The sequence below is a fragment of the Pteronotus mesoamericanus genome, unplaced genomic scaffold (assembly GCF_021234165.1).
Source record: "Pteronotus mesoamericanus isolate MK-2021 breed Mesoamerican mustached bat unplaced genomic scaffold, CSHL_Meso_final scaffold_651, whole genome shotgun sequence".
In the NCBI taxonomy this organism is placed as follows: Eukaryota; Metazoa; Chordata; class Mammalia; order Chiroptera; family Mormoopidae; genus Pteronotus; species Pteronotus mesoamericanus.
Genome location: NW_026555325.1, coordinates 6,359,407 through 6,381,401, shown reverse-complemented (window position 1 = coordinate 6,381,401; position 21,995 = coordinate 6,359,407). Strand labels below are relative to the sequence as shown.

The window sequence follows — 21,995 nt, the reverse complement described above, 5'->3', positions numbered from 1 at the left end:
GGCAAGGGAAAGAGGTGGGGGGAAGGCAGAGACAAATGTATTTAAAAAGTAAATAAATTAATTTAAAAAAAAAACACCAAAAAAAAAAAAATGATTGAAATATCTGAAGCTTAAAAATGTAAAAGAAAAAGGAGTTATGTTAGTCAATAAAAACTGTTAGTTTTTAAAATAGTTTATTATTGTATTATTTTTACATTACCATTTACCCTCCTTATACCCTCATCCACCTCCACACCCTGCCTCTTGCAGTCATCTCACTATTGTCCATGTCCATGAGTTCTTTCTCTTTTCTTTCTTTTTTGCCTGATCCCACCACCCTCCAACCCTGACCCATCCCGTCCCAGAGCTGTCAGCCTGCTCTCTAGGAGCCTGTCTCTATTTTGCTTATTAGTTCACTTTGTTCATTAGATTCCACATATGAGTGAAATCACATGGTATTTGTCTTTCTCTGACTGGCTTATTTCATTTAGCATAATGTTTTCCAGGTCCATCCATTCTGTTGCAAAGGGTAAAATTTTCTTCTTTTTTATGACCATTATATATTCAATTTTGTAAATGTATCATAATTGTTTTATACATTCATCTACTGATGAACACTTGGGCTCTTACCATATCTTGGTGATTGTAAACAATGCTGCAATGAACATAGGGGTGCTTAAAATCTTTCAAATTAGTGTTTCAGGTTTCTTTGGATAAATTCCTACAAGTGTAATCTCTGGGTTATATGCAGTGCCATTTTTAATTTTTTGAGGTAACTCCATACTGCTTTCTACAGTGTCTGCAGCAATCTGCATTCCCATCAACAGTGCAAAAGGGTTCCCCTTTCTACATTCTCACCAGCACTTGTTATTTGTTGATTTGTTGATTTGTTGATGATAGCCATTCTGACAGGTGTGAGGTGATTTCTCCCTGTTTTAATTTGCATTTAGCTTATCATTAGTGATGTTGAGCATCTTTTCATATGTCTATTGGCCATCTGTATGTCCTCTTTGGAGAAGTGTCTGTTCAGGTCTTTGCCCAATGTTTAATTGGATTGTTTGTTTATTTAGTGTTAACTTTTATAAGTTCTTTGTAAATTTGGGATATTAACCCCTTATCAGAGGTATTGGTGAATATATTCTCCCATGCAGTGTGTTGTATTTTTATTTTGTTGGTTTCCTTTGCTGTGCAAAAACTTTTTTAGTTTGATGTAGTCCCATTTGTTTATTTTTTCTTTTGTTCCCCTTGCCTGAGTAGATATATCAAGAAAAAAAAATGCTACCAGCAATGCCTGAGGTATTACTATGTTTTTTTTCTAGGATATTTATGGTTTAGAGTCTAACATTTATGTTTTTAATACATTTTTAATTTATTCTTATATGTATCATAAGAAGGTGGTCTAGTTTCATTTTTCAGCACATATCTGTCCAATTTTCCCAACACCATTTATTTAATAAAATATCTTTAACCCATTATATGTGCTTGTATCCTCTGTCAAATATTAATTGATTATAAAGGTGTGGGTTTATTTCTGGACTGTTTATTCTGTTCCATTGATCTGTGTGTCTGTTTTTATGCTAGTACCATACTCTTTTGTTTTCTACAGCCTTATAGTATAGTTCGGTATTAGATAGCATGATTCCTCCAACTTTGTTCCTTTTTTCAAGATTGCTGTTGCTATTTGGGGTCTTTTGTGGTTCCATATGAATTTTTGAAATATCTGTGCTAGTTGTGTGAAATACATCATTGATCTTGATGTATCTTAACAGAAATTACATTGAATCTATAGATTGTTTTAGGTAGTATGGACATTTTAATAATGTGAATTCTTTCAGTTCATGAACACAGTATATGCTTCCACTTATTTGTATATTCTTTAATTTCTTTCTTCAGTGTCTTATAATTTTCTGAGTACTGGTCTTTTACATTCTTTATAAAATTTATTCCTAAGTATTTTATTCTTTTTGAAGTGATTGTGAGTGGGATTATTTCTTAATTTAACTTTCTGATAGTTCATTATTGGCATATAAAAATGCAAAAATGCAACTGATTTCAAGATAATAATTTTATATCTTGCAACTTTACTAAATTCATTTATCAGTTCTAGTAGTTTCTGGGTGGGATCTTTAGGGTTGTCTATGTACAGTATCATGTCATCTGCAAATAATACAGTTTTACTTCTTCCTTTCCCATGTGGATGCTTTTCATTTCTTCTACTTGTCTGATTGCTGTGGCTAAGACTTGTAGTACTATGTGTCCTGCTCTAAGGAGAATGTGTATGGTTCTTGCCCACTAACATGATGCTGGCAATGGGTTTGTTGCACATGGCCTATATTATATTTAGGTACATTTCCTCTATTCTCAGTTTGCTGAGAGTTTTTATCATAAATTAGTTCTGAATTTTATCAAATTCTTTGTCTTCATATATTGACATGATCATGTGGTTTTTATCCTTCATTTTATGTGGTGTATCATATTTATTGATTTGTGAATATTGTACCAACCTTGGACCCCTTGAGTAATCCCACTTGATCATGCATGGTGTATGATCTTTTGATGTGTTGCTGTGTTTGGTTTGCTAATATTTTGTTGATTTTAACACCTCTGTTCATCAGATGCATTGGCCTATAATTTTCTTTCTTTCTAGTGTCTTTATCTGTTTTTGGAGTTATGATAATACTGGCCTTATAAAATGAGCTTGGGAATCTTCCTTACTCTTGAATTTTAGAAATAGGTTGAAAAAGATAGATCTCTAAATTTTTGATAAAATTCACCTGTGAAGCCATCCCTTTCAGAGCTTTTGTTTGTGGGAGTTTTTGATTACTGCTTCAATTTCACAAGTTATAATCAGTCTATTCAGATCCTTTAATTCTTCCTGATTTAGTCTTGGAAGATTTTATATTTTTATGAATTTTTCCATTTCATCCAGATTTTCCAATTTGTTGGCATATAGTTGTTGATAATATTTTCTTACACTCTTTTGTATTTCTTTGGAGTCAGTTACTTCTCCTTTTCACATCTAATTTTATTTCAGTCCTCTCTCTCTCTCTCTCTTTCTCCCTCTTTTATTTAGCCTAGTTAAGGTTTGTCAATCATGTTTATCTTTTCAAAGAACCAGCTCTTGGATTCATTGATTTTTTTGTATTGCTTTTTTAGACTATTTTGTTTATTTCTCTGGAGATCTTTATTATTTTCTTTATTAGACTTACCTTAGGCTTTGTGTGTGTGTTCCTTCTCAAGTTCCTTAAGAGTAAAGTTAGATTGTGTGTTTGAGCTTTTCTTGTTTCTTGAGATAGGTCTGTAATGCTACGAATTTCCGTCTTAGGGCTTCTTTCCCTGTGTCCCACAGAATTTGATTTGTTATGTCCTCATTTTGATTTGTTTTAAGGTATCTTTTGATCTTATTTTTAACCCATTCGTTGTTTAATAACATGTTGATTAGCTACCATGTCTCCATGTATTTTTCAGTGTTCTTGTGAGTCATTTTTAGTTTCATTGCATTGTGGTCAGAGAAGATGCTTGATGTGATTTCAATCTTCTTAAATTTATTGAGACTATTTTTTGTGTCCTAACATGTGGTCTATCCTAGAAAATGTTCCATGTGCACTTGAATGTATATTCTGCAGCTTTGGGATGAAATGCTCTGAAGATATCAATTAAATCCATTTGATCTAGTGTGGCATTTATGTTCACTGTCTCCTTGTTTATTTTCTGTCTGGAAGATCTATCCACTGAAGTGAATGGGTATGAAAATCATCTACTATGACTATTTCTTTTGATCTCTCCCTTTAGGTCCATCAAGGTTTGCTTTATATATTTAGATGCTCTTATGTTGGGTGCATAAACATTTACTAGGGTTATATCTTCTTTTTGGATTGTTCACTTTTTCATTATGTATTGTCCTTTTTTGCCTCTTACTATAGCCTTGGTCTTAAAGTCTATTTTGTTGGATACAAGTATTGATACCCGAGCTTTTTTTTCCTTTCTGTTTGCATAAAATATCTTTTCCCATGTCTTTACTTTTAGCCTATGTGTATCTTTTGTTCTTAAGTAGATCTCATGAAGAAAGTGTGTATATGGGTCTTGCTTTCTTATGTATTCAGCTACCTTATGTATTTCGATTGGAGCATTTATGCCATTGACATTTAAAGTGACTATTGAGAGATATGTATTTATTGCCATTTTATTTTTAAACTGTTTTCCTTTGTTGTTGTTGTTCTTGTCCTTCTCCCCTCCCCGCTCTTCCCCTCTCCTCCTCCTTCTTATTCTCTCCTTCTCCTTCTTCTCCTTTTTCTCCTTCTTCTTCTTCCAAGCCCTTTACTATTTCTTGCAGTACTGGTTTGGAGTTAATAACCCCCCTTAGGTTTTTATTATTGGGAAGCTCTTTATTTTTTTCTTCAATTTTAAATGATAGCCTTTCTAGGTAAAATAGCCTTGGCTGTATGTCCTTGCTTTTCAACACAAATATTTCATTCTAGTCCCTTCTGGCCTGAAATGTTTCTGTTGATACATCAGGTGAAAGTAATATGCTTTTCTAATGTGGTTTTTAAGATTCTCCCTTGTCTTTAACCTTTGCCATTTTAATTATGATGTGTCTTGGTGTGGTCCTCTTTGGGTCCATCTTGTTTGGGACTCAGTGTGCTTCCTGGATTTGTTTGCCTTTCCCTTTGCTGGGTTAGGGAAGTTTTGGGTCATTATTTCTTTAAATAGGGCCTCGATCCCTTGCTCTCTCTATTGTCCTTCTGGTATTCCCATGGTGTAGATGATGTTATGCATCATGATGTCAGAAAGCTCCCTTAAACTATGCTCATTTAAAAAAAAATGTTTGTTTTCGCTGTCCTGAATGGGTGTTTTTATTTTCTATTTTGTCTTTCAAATCCTGACTTAATCTTCTTCATCTAAACTACCGTTTATTCCTCCCAGTATATTATTTATTTCAGATATTGCATTCTTTATTTCTGACTGATCCATTTTCTGGTTTCCATATCTTTTTATGCAGTTGAGCATCTATGTAATCATTATGTTGAGCTCCATATTTGATAAATTGCTTGCCTCCATTTCATTTAGCTCTTCTTCTGGAAAATTCTCTTGTTCTTTCATCTGGGTCCTATTTTTTTGTGTACTAATTTTAGTTGCTTCTTTGTTTCTATATATTAGGTACTTCTGCAAAACTCTGATGAGGCCTATGCCAGACGCTGACAGTGACTAGCCCTAGGAAAACTGTTTGTGATCTACTTGTGGTTCCCTGTCTCAGGCCTGGGTGTGTGCAAAAAGAACCAAGCTGAGCATCCAGGGAGGCTTTTTACCAGCATCAGGTCCTGGGGAGGGATGACTAAAGTCTCAGAGCTCCCGGAGATCTGCCTTGGCCTGCGGTCTTCTGTTAGGCTTTGTCTCTGACATAGGCTCCAGCTGTACTCTTCATCAATAGGACTTCAGCACCACAGGTAGGGTGAAAGGGATTCCTATGGGTGTGGCTGTTGCTTCCCCCCAAACTTATGCTGCATCAAGGGGAGTGCTCTGCCCAAAAAGATGGCTTCTGCGATATTGGGAATGACTGAGTACATGGATCATGGTGGCTGACCTGTTAGCTCTCTACCCAGAGATATCAACCTCAGACTCTCTTCATGTGATTCTACTCCATTCTGTTCTCCCTCTGCCAGAGCCCAGGGTAAATGGCTGCAAATGGAATTTTGTGTTTTGGCCCTTAAGAAGCTGGCTGTGCCCCTAGTCATCTACCCTGGTGGACAGAAACCCCACTGCTTTTCACAGCCAAATATTACTTGGGTCCTTTTCCTCATTCTGGTGCTCTAAGCTGGGGAGCTCAGCTTGGGGTCCAGACCCCACATTTCTTAGGAAGAACCCCCATGGCCACTGAAACATTCCTCTAGGACTTCAGCTGCCCCCCACTGAAGCCCAGCCAGACCCCTCACAACTCTGGAATTCCTACCAGGGTTGATGTGGTTTCTTCCCTAAGACCTTGGTTATAAGGCTTCTCTCCAGCTAGTCTTTAGTTGGTTATTCAGGATTATTTTTGTATAACTTAGTTATAATTTCAGTTTGTCCTTGGGAGGTGTTTAGTGTAGCTTCCATGTACTCTGTCCCATCTTGGATTGCATTATTTTTTGAATTAACTGATATTTCACGTATTTCTCAGCTTTTAAAAATTTGTGGTGTCTGTTGATTTCTCTCACATTTTAAATAAATTTTCATATTCATATCTAATTTGGCATTTGTAATTTTGTATTATTTTCCTTAAAGAATGTCCATTAAACCGTAATAAATGGAGCCCATAACATTTGGATATGCATCTGGTGGGAGTTGAGGACATATGCTTAGAATATGATGAAGAGGGAAAACCCTTTAAATTATAGTTTGACTTACATAAAGATATGGTTCAATATGAACAAGGAACCACAATCATTGTGAACTAGAGTTTCTCAAACTTCAGTGTACCTATAGATGACCTGAGGAGGTATATAAAATTCTGATTTCTACTCTTTTTTTCAGAGATCCTAACCAGAAACCAGGAATTTCCATATTTTGCCATGCATAATGTACCCCTGTGTATAATGTGCACCCATGTTTTTGTGTGTACTATGCACAGGATTATTATACCTGTGGCATGTAATCATTATACCCATGTGTAATGAGCATCTTTACTTTTCCCTTAAAAATTTGGGTAAAAGAATGCAAATTATACACAGTAAAATATGGTACTTTTGTTTAACTCACATTCTGAAAGACTACAAAGCAGATGACACCCCTAACAACATTGTTAAGTATTTATTTTTAGTCAATATAGACTTAATGATTCAAGTGGTTTGGAGTATCTCTTTCAAAAAATTTACGCTTCTATCTTTTAGGAGCTTAAACTGATTTATATTGATAATCAAGAAATATTATCTGGCCCTGACTGACATGGCTTAGTTGGATGAGCATTGTTCTGCAAAGCGAAAGATCACTGGTTCAATTCTTGGTCAGAGCACATACCTGGGTTGCAGGCGCGGTACCCAGTTGGGGCATGTGTAAGAGACAACCAATTGATGTATCTCTCAATCGATGCTTATCTCCTACTCTTTCTCCCTTCTTCCCCTCTCTCTAAAAAATAAATAAATAAATGTAAAAAAATTTCTGAGTAGAAAAATATCTCTAAATATAATAAAATATTGTGATATAAAACGATGGTGTCCATGTATAACAAAGTGGATTTGTTACATGTCAACATGAATGATTTGGGCTTAGAAACCTCAGAAATTACTCATAATGTTGTAAAAGAAAACATAATTCACATATAAATTAGTGCCAAATTTAAATATATAGATACATACAGATATAGATAGAAGGTAGGTAGATAGAGAGAGAGAGATGAATGTTAGATAATGCATGATTTTGAAAAGTTATTTCAGGATGCGCCTTATTCCAAAAAAGTAATTTTCAAAGTATGCCTACAACAAATATATTAAAATTGAGTTAAGAAATTTCATCATATTATTTTTAAATCAACTTTACTGAGGTATAATTTATATTGTCAGATTATTTATAACCTGAAATATGATGACTTTTTTAGTTTTTTTATGTACAAATTATTTTTTTTAATTAACAAAAATAAAAAAGAAAATGGAAAGTCAAGTAAATAGAATTTAGTAGCTCAAAAACAAGATAAGGATATTAAATAATGATGCTCATGTTTTTAAATGAAGCAAATCTAGTAAATTTCAATAAAGAGAATTTTGAAAGAAAAGAAAAAACTATTTAATATCCATTTGAAAGAAATACATTCAAATACAAGAGCATTAGGAAAATTTTAAAGATATTCTTAGCTAGTACTTGGATTTCTTGAGGAGGAAAATCAGGACCAATCCCTGGAATCATTTTCCCAGGAGAATACATTAGAGTTTGTCTGGAGTGCAGTGTCTTGGCCTCTAACTTCTTCAGCTTCCTTTTTTGCTTTCAGTTACACCAAACTTCTGTGGGACAAGATGTGTTACACTCTTGATTTTTAAATTTATGTCAGTGTAAAAATTCACCAAGTTCACATTTTTTAACTATTTAAATTAATCACTCATGCAAGTGTTGTCTATATTTAAATTACAGGTTTTGCCACTAAAGGAACTATTTTAGACACTGACAGAGATAAGGTAATGAAAACATATTTACCTCTATTTGTCCCTGCAAGCAACAGAAATAGATATTTTTAAGGAGAAAATACTTTATGTACTGAAATAAAGCTGAGTAAAATTCTCAAATATTTACTGTAGACATAAAAGAATATTATGAATGCATTGAAAATAACTGTATCAAAATATTTAAGGCATTGTTGAAAAGAGTATCAGCTAAATAAAAACAGAAGATTCAAACTGAAGATGGACACATCCAAATCTTTTGGGGGAAGTAGAGTACATACAACATAAAGAAACTGAAAGAAAATACCAGTTATTCAAGACTTTCCCACACCATCACCATGAACTTATATTTCTTCTTGTTTTAGAGTCCACAAATCTCAAACTTATCACTTACTGGTAATAAAACTAAGACAGTAAATGCAATTATCCACTATAATTTGCCATCTTCAAATATCAGCATGTTAATAAAAACTTAAAATCTATAAATCAACTTCCATCATCAAATCAGAAGCAGAGGGACAAAAATATCTTCTCGACATAAAAAAATTTCCCTTGTCAGAGAGGCAGGAGTGGAATGTTTCTTTTGGTAATTTTAATCCTTAGATTTTCACTTCCTATTATTTGTATTTATATTAGTTATATGTTTTTTTTAGAAAAAGAGAGAATTTTACTCACTTGAGTTAATGCAAACACATATAGAAAGGAGAGAATCAAAATCTTATTTTTACAATTAGGCCTTATAGGTATTCAAGAATAATTATAAAATTAGGTTTGATGGGAACACAGGAATATCTTAACAGCCTGTCAACCTGGAGAACAGAAAGCAATTGAAAGGCAAAAGCATCAAGGTATATCTAGTACAAATATTATTGTTAGTAATATTATTAATAACCAACATATATTAACTACTTACTCTTGCCAGATGGCAATATTAGGTGTTTTAACCTTCCCATAAATTCCATGTACTAAGTATTATTATTTTCCTAATTCCTAAATAAGCAGTTAAAATGGACTTCATAACTGGACTGGAGTCATGCATTTAACATTTTCCCCATATCTACTCTTTTTACAAATCTTTTATTTTTTTAATCTTTTATTTTCTGTTCCTGTCATCATCTTTCAAAGTTTCTTTAATTCTTTTTATTAACCACTTAGCCTCCTACTAGTGGGAAGATAACTAGATTGTTATCATTACTATCATTCTTATTGGGCTGAGTGTTTGGTTTAGACCACTTGATTGGCTGCCTTGGGTCATTTGCCTATATCTGATCCAACCAGCCATGACTAGAGTAATGTGATCATGTGAAATTGAATATACCAAATCTGATGAAGGACCCACTTACAAAGAGCTAGGAAAGGTGGGTGGGAACTTCTCCAAAGAATTGAGTGATTTGCAGTCATCCTGAGTCTTGATGTCTTAGGAACTTTAATAGCTCAGTTTTTTGTCCAATCTTTAGAGAAATACCTACTTCCCTAAAATCTCCTTCCTACCCCTTTAGTTTCATTCTGTACTTTTTTTATATTGAAAAAAATTGTTACAGTTAGGTTGAACTTCCTGTGTATACTATATTATAGCTGCCCATGAGGGATTAAAATTTCCTTATTCAAATTTTTAAGTTTTTTGAATTTTTAACTGAATCACAGCACTGCTACTATTTAGATATTGAGAAAGAAACGTTTTTCCTAATAAATTATTTAAGAATAATTATTCTACCATAATTAATTAAATATGTATCAAAGTTATGTGATATTTCCATATATAATTCTAGCTCAAAGAAATGATAAATATCCTTGGGAAACAAGAGCATAAATATTGATAATAAATAATAGTAAGGTAGATAATTAGAAACATAATGATATATTGTGTTAGTATATCTTTTTAAAATCACAAATTGAAATTCATTATCTTCCTTGAATACAGAACATAGTTCAAAAAGTTCAAAAATTTAACAGAAATATCAGATGGCAGGCATTTGTATATTTTCATTGTCTTTATTTCTAATTGTTAATTTTTTCTTATGTCTAATTAGTTTTTTAAAATATATTTTAAAGTAGTTTAACCGTCTAAAATACGTCAAAGAGGTTATTTATACATAATGGAAGATACCTACTTTAATTGTATAGAAGTCAAAACTTAGGAATATTCCTAAGTAATATAAATTAAAGCACATAATCCTTAAAAGTTGTTTTTTTCTCATGCTTGCTTAAACTTTTACCTTTCCAATGAAATGCTAATAATCTCTGAAAAGATATGTATTATGGATATTACACATTGAGATTTCATTTTGTGAACAATTGATATTGCTTACTGTCCTTTCTCCTATAGAACAGATTTTTCGTTTTCATCTAGATCTTTGACAAGCCAAAGGACTTCTAAAATGTACTTATCCACTCTTTAAATAATGAGAAGAACATCCAATTCACAAGTGATGTCCAGATTTGGTTTATTTGAATAGGAAAAAAAACATTTTTTATGATAAGAAGATGATTTTAGGAATAATTTTTAGGATTTACCAAGCTCTCAGGAAAAAGAAATGTAAACATGTGAATCAGAGACTGAGGATTCAAACCCTACAAATTTAAAAGACTGTAGTGGCTAGATGTTTTGACACACTGAGCTATGTGGAAGTGACTAACAAAATAGAAATCTTTCTATCTCAGTGATTAGATGATATATGACTTTGATGTAACCTTTGCACATAAGCATATATATGTAACTTTAAATATATCTTTAAACATACATAATTTACTTATATTAAGATACACACACACACACACGAATGTGTCTATATATATTTTTTAAAAGTGTGATGAATATTAAAATGAACTCTAGCCCTGGTATGGCTCAGTTGTTTGAGGGCTGGTTTGCGAACCCAAGGGTCATGGGTTTGATTCCTGTCCGGGCACATACCTGAGTTGTAAGCCAGGTCCCCAGTAGAGGGCACGTGAGAGGCACCCACACATTGATGTTTCTCTCCCTCTTTTTCTCCCCCACTTCCCCTCTCTCTAAAAATTAATAAACAATAAAATCTTAAAAAAAATAAAATGAACTCTAGCTTTCGGATATGCTAAAATTTGCTGTGCCTCCTTCTCTTAATTAGATTATACTTCATACTTTATTTTTTTTTAATTAATTTATTTACTTTTTTAAATACATTTGTCTCTGCCTTCCCCCCTCTCTTTCCCTTGCCCCCTCCCACCTTCCCTCCCTCAGCTCTTCCCCTTTGGTTTTGTCCATGAGTCCTTGCTATATGTTCCTTGACTTTCCCCTTCCCTTCCCTTTCCCTGCCCCCCCTTCCCTCTTGTCTCTGTTGATTTCTTTTCCTTTCAGTGTTGCTGGTCATATTTTCCTTGCTTCTTTGCATTGTTGGTTAGGTTCCGCTTATAGGTGAGATACTTCATACTTTAAATATACTCATTTTGGTGCAGTAGAAATTTCAAGGCACTAAATAAAAGAAATACTTCTTTGTTTTTCTGTCAAAGCTGATGCCCATACAATATCTGAATATTGGATATATAATGTTCCAGTCTCGGTTGAAGTTACTTGTTTTTCATCATCAACCCTTGGATTCCCTAGGTTGTATTTTAATTGTGTGACTGTAACATGATGATAAAAAACTTTGCAATTGTCCTATGATGAAGGCTGGACAGGTGGTAGTTGTCTGAGCTTCCCAAAACAGTGGAAGTATTTTGAGTTCTCTTCCACCTCTTAAAATGTGAGTATGTGAAAGCATGCTTACTCTGAAAAATTCACATTTAAACTTTTTTAAAAAATCCTATGGGAGTTGTCATTGGGAAGTAAAGGGGTAAGGTTTTTCTTTAGAGTTCTCATCACACACACACACACACAAAATAGTTGTAACTTTATATGGGGTCTTACTGTGGTGATCATTTTACAATATATACAAATGTATTAACTTAGTATGTTATACACTTGAAACTAATATAATGTTGTATGCCAGTTATATTTCCAATAAAAATACACTTTAAGAATGAAGTTGCAACTTATTTAAAACCTAGATTTTCTCAAAAAACAAAATAACATTTATATGGCAGCCACTGAAATTTCAGGCTTATGGATTTTTTAAAAATTCTCTCTTCATTAATTGTCTTAAAATTAACATTGTCCTGAAAATGGTCAAAATACTAAGAACATGTTTGGGGTTAAAAAAAATAACAACTATTTTAAATGATACACACCCTTGGATTGACAGATTTAAAAACATAATAGCAAATGTAGGTTAGGGTGAGGGATAAAAGTAAGGTTGAGGTATGAATTTTGACACTGTTTGGAGGGCAATTTTTCTAAGTTCATCAAAAGTTCTAAAAACAAATTTGTTTGTAAAATCTCACTTTTATTCATTATTTTTTAAAGTAATAATACAAAAAACCAAAGATTAACTACAGAGTTTATTGCCACTTTTAACTTAACTATTACTTTTTTTTGAACATTAAGATACTTCCCCATTTTTAAAACTGTAAACTATATGAAAACTTTATATAATGGTCTACCATGTTCTTGTTAAATTTATTATATGTAGTCAGATTTACCAATAGAAAGGTTTAGCAGAAAATATTTTTGAGTAAAAAAAATGAAAACAGTACACAGAGCAATATATTGAGCACTTAAAAAATAAAACAAAACAAAAAGTTAGGCTTGCTGGTGTGGTCCAATGGATTGAGTGCTGGTCTGCAAACCAAAGGGTTACCAGTTCAATTCCCTGTGAGGGCACATGCCTGGGTTGTGGTCCAGGTCTCCAGTGAAGTGTGCAGGAGAGCCAACCACTCACTGATGTTTCCCTCCCTCTCTTTCTCTCTCCTTTCTCCTCTCGCTAATAATAAATAAATAAAATATTTTTAAAAATGTTAAAGTACAAATTTATATGTATTTTTTCTACGTAGAAAAATCTATAAGAATGTTTAAAAGTGCCATAGTTATTGTCTATAAGTGGTGATGTTCAAAAGATATGCTTTTAAAAAACTTTTAGATTATTATCCATTTTCCTATAATTTAATTAAATATAACCTATGCAATTAAAATATCATCAGTTCTTGAAATACAGAAAATAATTACACTCTAGTACATATGCTGGTAGCATGATTTGTTAGATTAAAGTATACTGTTTCTCAATAATTTCTTAAGTGTGGGGAAAAAAAAGAACAAGCACTGGTGTAATGTGAAAATATGTGTGCATTTATATCTCTTCTTGAAAGTGTTATGAGACTTAATTTTTATTTCTTTAGACCCCCATAGCTACCTTTTCTAATTTCCTATTAACATTAAAATATTACATTAGACCTTTTCTTTGATAGAGTAGAAATTACTTTTATGAAGATTAATTTAAATTCTCATGACATGTGTCTACTGCAGATAAGTACTTAATAACCTGTGTTACTTACATTTATGTTTAGGAAAGCCTTTGAACTTTTATTCATATTTCACAATTGCTCAAATACACAAGCCTGCCCAGCTAGGACCTTTGTCCTCTTATGATGTTAACTAGCAGAGATGTTCTTTTATAGATCTGAGAATCAAATATGGGATTTTAGGTATCAGCCAGCAGATGGGAAAGACTTGAGAAGGAAGAACACTTGAGACCTAGTTTGGAAAAATGAGGTCAGTGCAAAATGTCAGCAGTTTAAAGTAGGGTGAATGCTGTTTATGTGATTTTCAAGGAGGTTTCTTTAGAACAAAGTCTGTAGTGCACACACATATCTGCACTATACATATTTGTAGGATATTTGGGGTTATCATGACTTGAAGGTACAGCTGGCATTTAATACCTAGAGGTCAGTGTTGCTAAATATATTCTCAATGCAAAAGTCATTGCGCTCAAAAGCCAGCATTCCTCCATTTGTGGAGAAATTCAATGAGTGGTTATGTGAGCATGCTTTGTGTTAGTCAGGTGAGTGTTTTTGTCCTGATCTTACCACTTTACAGTTTGGTGATATTAAGAGAGTCATCTAATGTTCTAAAGAGTCTCATATTTGATTTGTAAGATGCAAATACACAGATTTTTATCAGTATTAAATGGAGTACACAAATTATTTAATTTAGCATGTAGCACATAGTGAACATTCAATGACTGCTACCATTAATAGGATTATTTTATTATCTCCCACAAAAATAAATGTGTTTTCAAAATCTTGCAATTTAAAATAATGAAAAGTAGGAACTCAAAGAATGGCTATGAAGAGCATATTATTAATTATATTCAAGCCCAAAAATGTAAATGGTCAATCTATTTTCTAGCCAATCTTTGAAACATAAACTAAACTTCAGCTATATGAATAACTTGTTGTGCCATTATTGTGCCATGTTTTCCCTCTGTGAGCTTCCTTTTGTTTAGATTGCTATCCTTTACCTGGTCAGCTTGACAGCCTTTCATTCTTTTATTAAAATAATTTTTTAAAATACCTTTTCTGGGGAACTGATACCTATATCGGTTCCTTTTGATTGGTACTGATATTACCCAATATACCACACAAAGTAATAAGGATATTTATTACATAAAGTAACACAGTGTCCAGAGATTAGTGGGATGTGGTTCAGAAGCACCTCAGAGTAACCCGCAACATCATGCAAAGCCCAGGTGATGAGTATCTTTCCACTTTGCCATCCTCACTGTGTTGGCCCTCATCCTCAGCCTTGTTTATCCTCATGTCCGTAACATGTCCATGGCTGCTCCACACTTCAACTGCCCAACGTAAAGCGATGCAAGAGAGCTCCTCCTCTTGTCTTATTTTTTTTTGTGGAAAGAATGCATTTCTGAGGTATAGCAGACTCTATACCTCAGTCGTCATTAGTCAGCGTTAGAGTCCATGCCCTAGCTGCAAGACAGACAGGCTCTCCCTACCTCTGTAGTGGGAGGTGGGATTTTCTAAAAGAGGTAAAATATAGCTGTTAGGTAGGCGACTAAAAATACTTCCTGCCTGCCCGATCCCCATTAAGACCCCCTACTGCAGCTGTCCACAGCATGAGCTGCTCCATTTCCTGATACAGTTACACTAGCCCCTACTTCACATGATTGTAAATAAATTAGGAACTTGAGATAAGTAAAATTGTAGTTTTTGAAAAGCCATTAATGATTAAAACACAGCATAAAGAACAGGAGATCTTGTATCATCCCCAAAGAGCCAAAGCCTAACCATCTGCTTCCTATCTCACTAAGCCTAGAGATGAGAAAATTGATGTGAATTTTGCTACCTTTTGCAAGACTGGATAAGGATCATACAGAATTTAGAGATTAGAACTTGGAAAGAAATTTCAATAATTTAGGCTTTTTCTTTTAAAATTAAGAAGGATATCTGTCATTTTTTTTCTTTCTTAACAATGTGGTATATGAAATCACTCTGAAGATTCATTTAGGTGAGCTTATGAAAAGGGTAGGTAAAAAGGAAATAGAGCATTTCTACTGAAAATTTAGAAAAGAACTCAAAACTGCAAAGAATTAGTCCAAAGATAATAAAAAAACTCCAGTCAACTATATTGAATATACCAGTTTTATTCTACTGAAAAACATCTTTTGCCTCTTGCTAAATAAAGGACAGCGTTTTTATCCTGGTAATTTAAGTTTTTTCTTGGTAAAGAAGCAGTTTACTTGGTAAAGTAACAGGTGTGTGCTGACTGCTTTATAATTTTCTATATCACTGCCTGAATAAAACAAGAACCTATCAATATTCAGTGATCAAGAAAAAAATGCCTGCCTTCTTGAAAATTAAATGTCAAATTGGATTAGAAATGTTTACAGAGATACTTTTCATTTGTTCATTATTATAGAAATGATGAATGAGCAAAGCTTCTTCCTGAATAATATACTTCCTTAAATTTTCAATATTGTCTTAGTTTTATATAAGATGTTTTTGTAAGTACAAAGTGCATTTGCAACACTAAAAACATTGGATGTCTAATAATGCATGGAATGATTGTAAATTTGGTAACCAACAAAAAGCATAAAAATATACAATTAACTACAATTTTCTCATAATAGAAAGATATCACATTTTTGTACTTTCTCATCTCATGAGGATACACACACACACACACACACACACACACACTTCTCAATTCATATATTTCCCACTCAAGGATGTCATTTATTTGAGCATTTGTGATTTCTTAAAAACAAAATCCTGTCATGTGCTTCTAGACATTATTGTTGGCTTTAGTCCTATGCAGATGTATTTTAACTGTCCTTTGACATCAAGGAGAAATAAAAAGATGTTTTATTCAAGTAGTGTTGAAACTAACAGAAAACAATTTAGGAGAAAAGAAGCCTTTAAATTAGTGGTAAAATTGCTAGCAGCTTCCTTGTTTCTGCCCATGTAATCAGATTTACATAAGTGGTATGTAGGTTATGCAATGGGGTCTGGTATTAGTTTTCTAATGCTTTTGTAACAAATTGTCAGCAACTTCAGTGGCTTAAAGCAGCACATGTTTTTTATCTTGCCATTCTGGAGATCAGAAGTCTAGTGTCCACCTGACTGAGTTCTTTTGGAGGTTCTAAGTGAGAATTCATTTTCTTGCGTTTTCCAGCTTTGAGATGCTGCCCACATTCGTTGGCTCTTCAGAACACATCATCTTTTGCCTCTGTGTCATGTCTTCTCTCTTCTCTCACCTCTCTTTTATATGAAACCTTATAATGGCTTTGGGCTCACCTGAATAATCCAGGCTAGAGTCCCAGTCTCAAGATTCTTAATTTAATCACATCTTCCCAGTCCCTTTTACTATGTACATATTCTCAGGCTCTGGGAGTGAGGATGTGGACATTTTTGGGTTGCTGTTGTTCAATCCACCACAGAGCTCTTATTCAAACATTTCAATAGTTTCTCTTAATCATGTGGACATATTATGTGAGGATGTGAGCACATATGTCTGTAGTTTGTACAATTAACTTTCTAAATTATCTCTAATGAATCAGTACGGTAATAGAAATTATTAATTAAAAAATCATATTACCATTGAAGTATGGATACTCTTCATTACTAATATCCTTCTAATTTAAGCCTGGACAAGTTTTTAGCAAGGATTAATTTAACATAGATAAATGATATCACACATTTTAATCCTATTGTATGTAATAAATTTTATTTTTCAATTTATCATGCATTATAGAGACAGATGCGGTCTGTCCAGAAAGTATCCAGCCATGCACTATGAAAAATAGAGACATTGAAGATGATGCAAAATACAAGAAACATTGTGCATAGCACAATAACACCTCAGTACTATTCAAAGTAGGCACCTTAGGACCTCACAAAGTTTTCCTAATCTCCATCAGCTACCCCATCATATTTTCCTGAGTCTCCCATCAACAGTCTGAAATCTCTTTCCTTTCACAGAGGATTTTAGTTTTGGGAAAAGCCGGATGTTGCAGGGTGTCAAATCTGGCCTGTAAGGGGGCTGTTAAGGGGTCAAGTCCCCTGGGTGATTTGATCTTTTGCCAAAAAGCTCTGCATGAAATGTGATGCATGAGCACACATGGTGTTGTGATGAAGCTGCCAATCACCTGTTTCCCATAGCTGTGACCTTCTGAATCACCCCAACAGTTTCCATGGAGAAGTGTTCAAGCTTACTGCAAAATGTGATGAAGATTCATTGCTCTACTCGCTCAGTCATTTTGAATGTGATAGTCAAACAGTACATATGCTCACTCCGTGACCTCTACCCGCCCCCCATTGACTAGTACAGTGAAGTTTTCATTGTTCATGCATTCACATTCCAGGCCACTCTCCTTGGCTGCCAGGTTACATTGCTGTCATGCAAACGATTCTTGTTATATTAACAGTAGCTGGACTTTTTCCAGACAGACCTATATTCTTTGGTAAAACAAAACCACTGGTTTTGACCATATTTTGCTTACCTTCTCCCAATGAAACCAGTGATGGAAAAAGAAAAAGTTTGTGGGGTAAGTTGAGATTAAAGGAGCTAAAATGTCATTGGAATTTAGAAAATGACTACAATTCTGTTGTATGGGAAAGGACATCCCAAGGAAAGGAATAAACAGTATAGACATAGAAATGATATTTTTAGGGAAAGTGAATAGTACAGTGTGGAGAACTAAAAGAAGTGTATGCCAAATTGTGAAAGAATAGCAAAAGAAAGCATTGGAGGAGAACATTTTTAACCAGGTTATGAAAAACAATTTAAATGGAATTCTGAGGAATTTAGTCTTTATTTCCATTTGCATTTTTCTAGTATCTGAGAATATAAAGGAAAACAATAAGGTACTTCTTGATACTTAATAGCTAACATCATTTCTTTAATTTTATATGAACTTTATCAAAATTTGAAGATGAATTGGTAGGACACAATGTAGGTCTCTACAAGAATTCTGTTCTCCTGATAATGAGTTCATTGCCTGTTACACGAAAGGAAGGGAATATAACCATATTTATCTTTTAGCAGCTATAAATGGTATATTATAATTAATCATCCTTTGTTTAAGTTAACGATAAGCTATAGATATAATAAATATATATTGTTGATATTTACTAAGTTCTGAAAACCTGTCATAGCATTTCCCTAACACTTAGCTGATGCAAAAGGTTTTACCTATTTTTAATTTATCTGAGATCAATATCACACTCCTCAGAAATTTGGATGTTAAATGGGGACTGTTCCTCCTTAAACTTTAATTTGTAATTTGATATCAGAGTTCATTATTTATTTTTCCTTTAAGTGTCCCTATGTACTTTCCTGTAGTGCCCCATTATGTATTAGTAGGTAGACAATTTGTTGATTAACTCACATTCTCATCAATATCTAAATAGGAAGTCAACTTCTAAGGAAGATTGCATAACATTATTATAAATTAATTATGGTGAAATACTCAAGAAACTGGGGGCTGCATGATTATTCAATAGACTAATATCACAGATATTAGTTTTAGTATTTGATTTTAACAGTTTTTTTAAAAATATCAAAATTAGCAGTTCATCATGATATTTAAATAAGAAAAGATAAGTTAGCTGGTCTGTGGCAATTCATGTATATTTTCTTTCAGCTACTTCTAAAATAATGTTATATTTTTTATTAAAATAAGTAACTAGATGTTTTCCTATAAGTACAGCAGGATTTTCTTACTAAGCTTTTCTCATGCCAGAATGAATCCAAATTCAGTAAACTCTATAAAGCTATGGTTGTACTAATCTTTTCACATCTTTTGATTGCAAGAGTCTATTATTACTGAGAGGTAGACATGGTACTAGCTTTGATCTTCCTTAGGAATGTAAATGAAACTGCCTGTCCTTTCTCATAAGCTTCTTGTATTAATTACGGTGTATAACATTATGCTTCACACAATAGTAAGACATTTAAAATAGGATTAGTTTGGCTATCTCAAAAGTATAGCATGAAGCATAAAACAGGATAAATGAAAAATATACAACATACTTAGTTTCTGATTCAAGGAACTCAATCCAGTGAATATACTTTAAAATAATTGCCTTGAAATACTGAAAATTCACTTATTTGAATCCTATAATCAATGTTTTTAAAAACTTACCTTGAAATGCAATATCTGGTTGAAAATAAATAGGTGGGTTGTAGGAGGCTATTCTCAATGGCTATTTCTTAGAGGAATAATATAAAGCTGTTCTCAAAATTGCAACAGTGCAAACTGTTTTTAAAAGTTGGAGCTTGCTTTGCAAACTCAAAGTATAGGCTCATTAGGTAAATCCCCTTAGGCCTATCTTCTGAGAAAAAAAGTCATTTTTGAACCATGACAGAGTAGTATATATGTCTATATGCATATGAATACCTATTGAGGGAGGGGAGTTGCATATTTTCAAAAGGGATTTTCTTCTTGGATTTTCCCAGAGGGTTATTCTGTATGTATGGCTTAGTGCAGGTAAACATTTTGGCATTAATACAAAACAAAATGAACAAAATACTCAACTGTCAAATATGTACTTTTGAATCTTAGCTGGATCATCTTTAGCCTTTAGAAAAAAAAATGCTTTCTTAAATTCTTACTTGAATCCTTTTCAATTTTCCACAGCAGCTATTCTAAATCTTTATCATTTTTTCCATTTGTGCTTCTTCAAATTTCAAGTCTTGCTTTTCAATCCTGTGAGAAAAACCAACCATGTAAGAATACCTAAACTTTCTTCCCTACTAGCTAATAATTTATATATTTCATTTTTCTGTCTTTTTTATTTTTGCTCCTAGTATTGTTTAGGTTCTTATTCCAGCCCCATGGGCTTTTCTTGGTAAAGTCCTCCACTTCCATGTCCTTCTTGGGCTTCTGGTCTCTCTCTTCAGTTGCAACTTTGCCTCAGCTTTCAAGTCTGTGCCGTCTTGTCAGAGCTCATCATACACAAATTTTGTTACTAGTTATCCCCTTCCTCAACCCAATTATTGAAATTTCACATGGTTTTAATACATTTATTTTCCCCTTGCCTTTTCCTCTTGTATTTCTGGCTAAACTATGTCTTCTCTGTCTCCTTGCCTGACCTATGTTTAATTCTCTCATTCTCTCTCCCCACTGCGCTACACATTGCTTTAATTTCAGCTACACCTATTCTGTTTTTATTGTTTTCTTTTTGTTTTTTAATTTTTTTATATTTCAAATACATTTGTCTCCATTTTCCAGCCACCATTTTCCCCTGCCCCACCCACCCCCACCTCCCACCCTCAATCCTTCCCCACTTTGGCTTTGTCCAAGCGTCCTTTTTACACGTTCCTTGATTTGACCCTTCCCCTTCTTTTCCTCATTACCCCTTCCCTCCTTCCCTCTAGTTACTGTCAGATTGTTTTTTTTCTTTCCTGCTGCTGGTTATATTTTTCTTAATTGTTTGTTTTGTTGATTAGGTTTCACTTATAGGTGAGATCATATAGTATTTGTCTTTCACCCCCTGGCTTATTTCACTTAGCATAATGCCCTCCAGTTCCATCCATGTTGCTACAAAGGGTAGCTCTTTCTTTATTTCCACCGTGTAATATTCCATTTTGTATTGTTTTTTTACTATTTCAGTTCTGTTCTGTGTTTCTAGTTTTGATCGTTCTGAATTTCAGGCTTAAATGTATCACTGCCTAATGTGTGTGTATTCTTGATTGTCTCCCAAGTTCCTCATACTCAGGATATTCCAAAAAACATTGAAAAGTCATACATTTAGAGTCAAAGATTTGAATTCAGGATTCTGACATGTGCTGGAATGATGAATAAGGTATTTTACTTCAGTTTTCTCATCACATACTCTTGTGAAACTCCATTTCACCAATACATGTCCCATACAGCCATCTCCTCTCACCTACATTTTTGCAGTAACATCCTGGTTGATCTCCCACCCTCCCCCTTCACTTTACTGTACTCTATTCTCAACACAGTAACCAGAGTAAGCCTTTCCAAAAGTAAATTAGAGGATGTCTCTCTACTCAGAAATGTCCAGTGGTTTCCCTCCTCCACTTTTAACAAAACTCACAGCCTTCCTCTGCCACTTTCAAGTCCGTATTCTCTGAATCCCTGACTTCACTTCTTCCTCCCTTTTTTTCCCAGTGACTCTGCCCTCCTCAGTGTTCTCACTTTGCTGAGTATATGACCTTTTATTCAAATGGATGTCACTCTCAGGTCTTATAACCTGAATGCCATCTTTATTTTAGTAAAAAAAAAATCCCTATTATTTGTATCAAATACATTGTACTCGCTGCTGCCTTAGCAATTTTGTTTGTGCTGCCCCTTGTCAGGACTGTCCTATATTTATTCTCCATTTATTCATATCTACCCTCCTTTCCCGTTATGCTTACATCCTCAACTATGCTTTGTGTTTGTCTCTATCTGTCCCTTCCTGTGGCCTCTCCTTCCTGTGGCCTATTTTTTTTATCATTTATTTGGCAACTTTTTGTAGATGAAATACTTTTGTACTGCTGGTCTGTTGGCATGGTAATCTACT

The 21,995-nt window shown here is 33.7% G+C and overlaps 1 protein-coding gene across 1 annotated transcript in view; it reads left to right on the top strand.

Moving 5' to 3' along the window:
• LRP1B (LDL receptor related protein 1B) overlaps positions 1 to 21,995 on the top strand; it is a 1,772,547-nt gene that overhangs the window by 315,407 nt on the left and 1,435,145 nt on the right. The gene's annotated exons all lie outside the window — the stretch shown is intronic.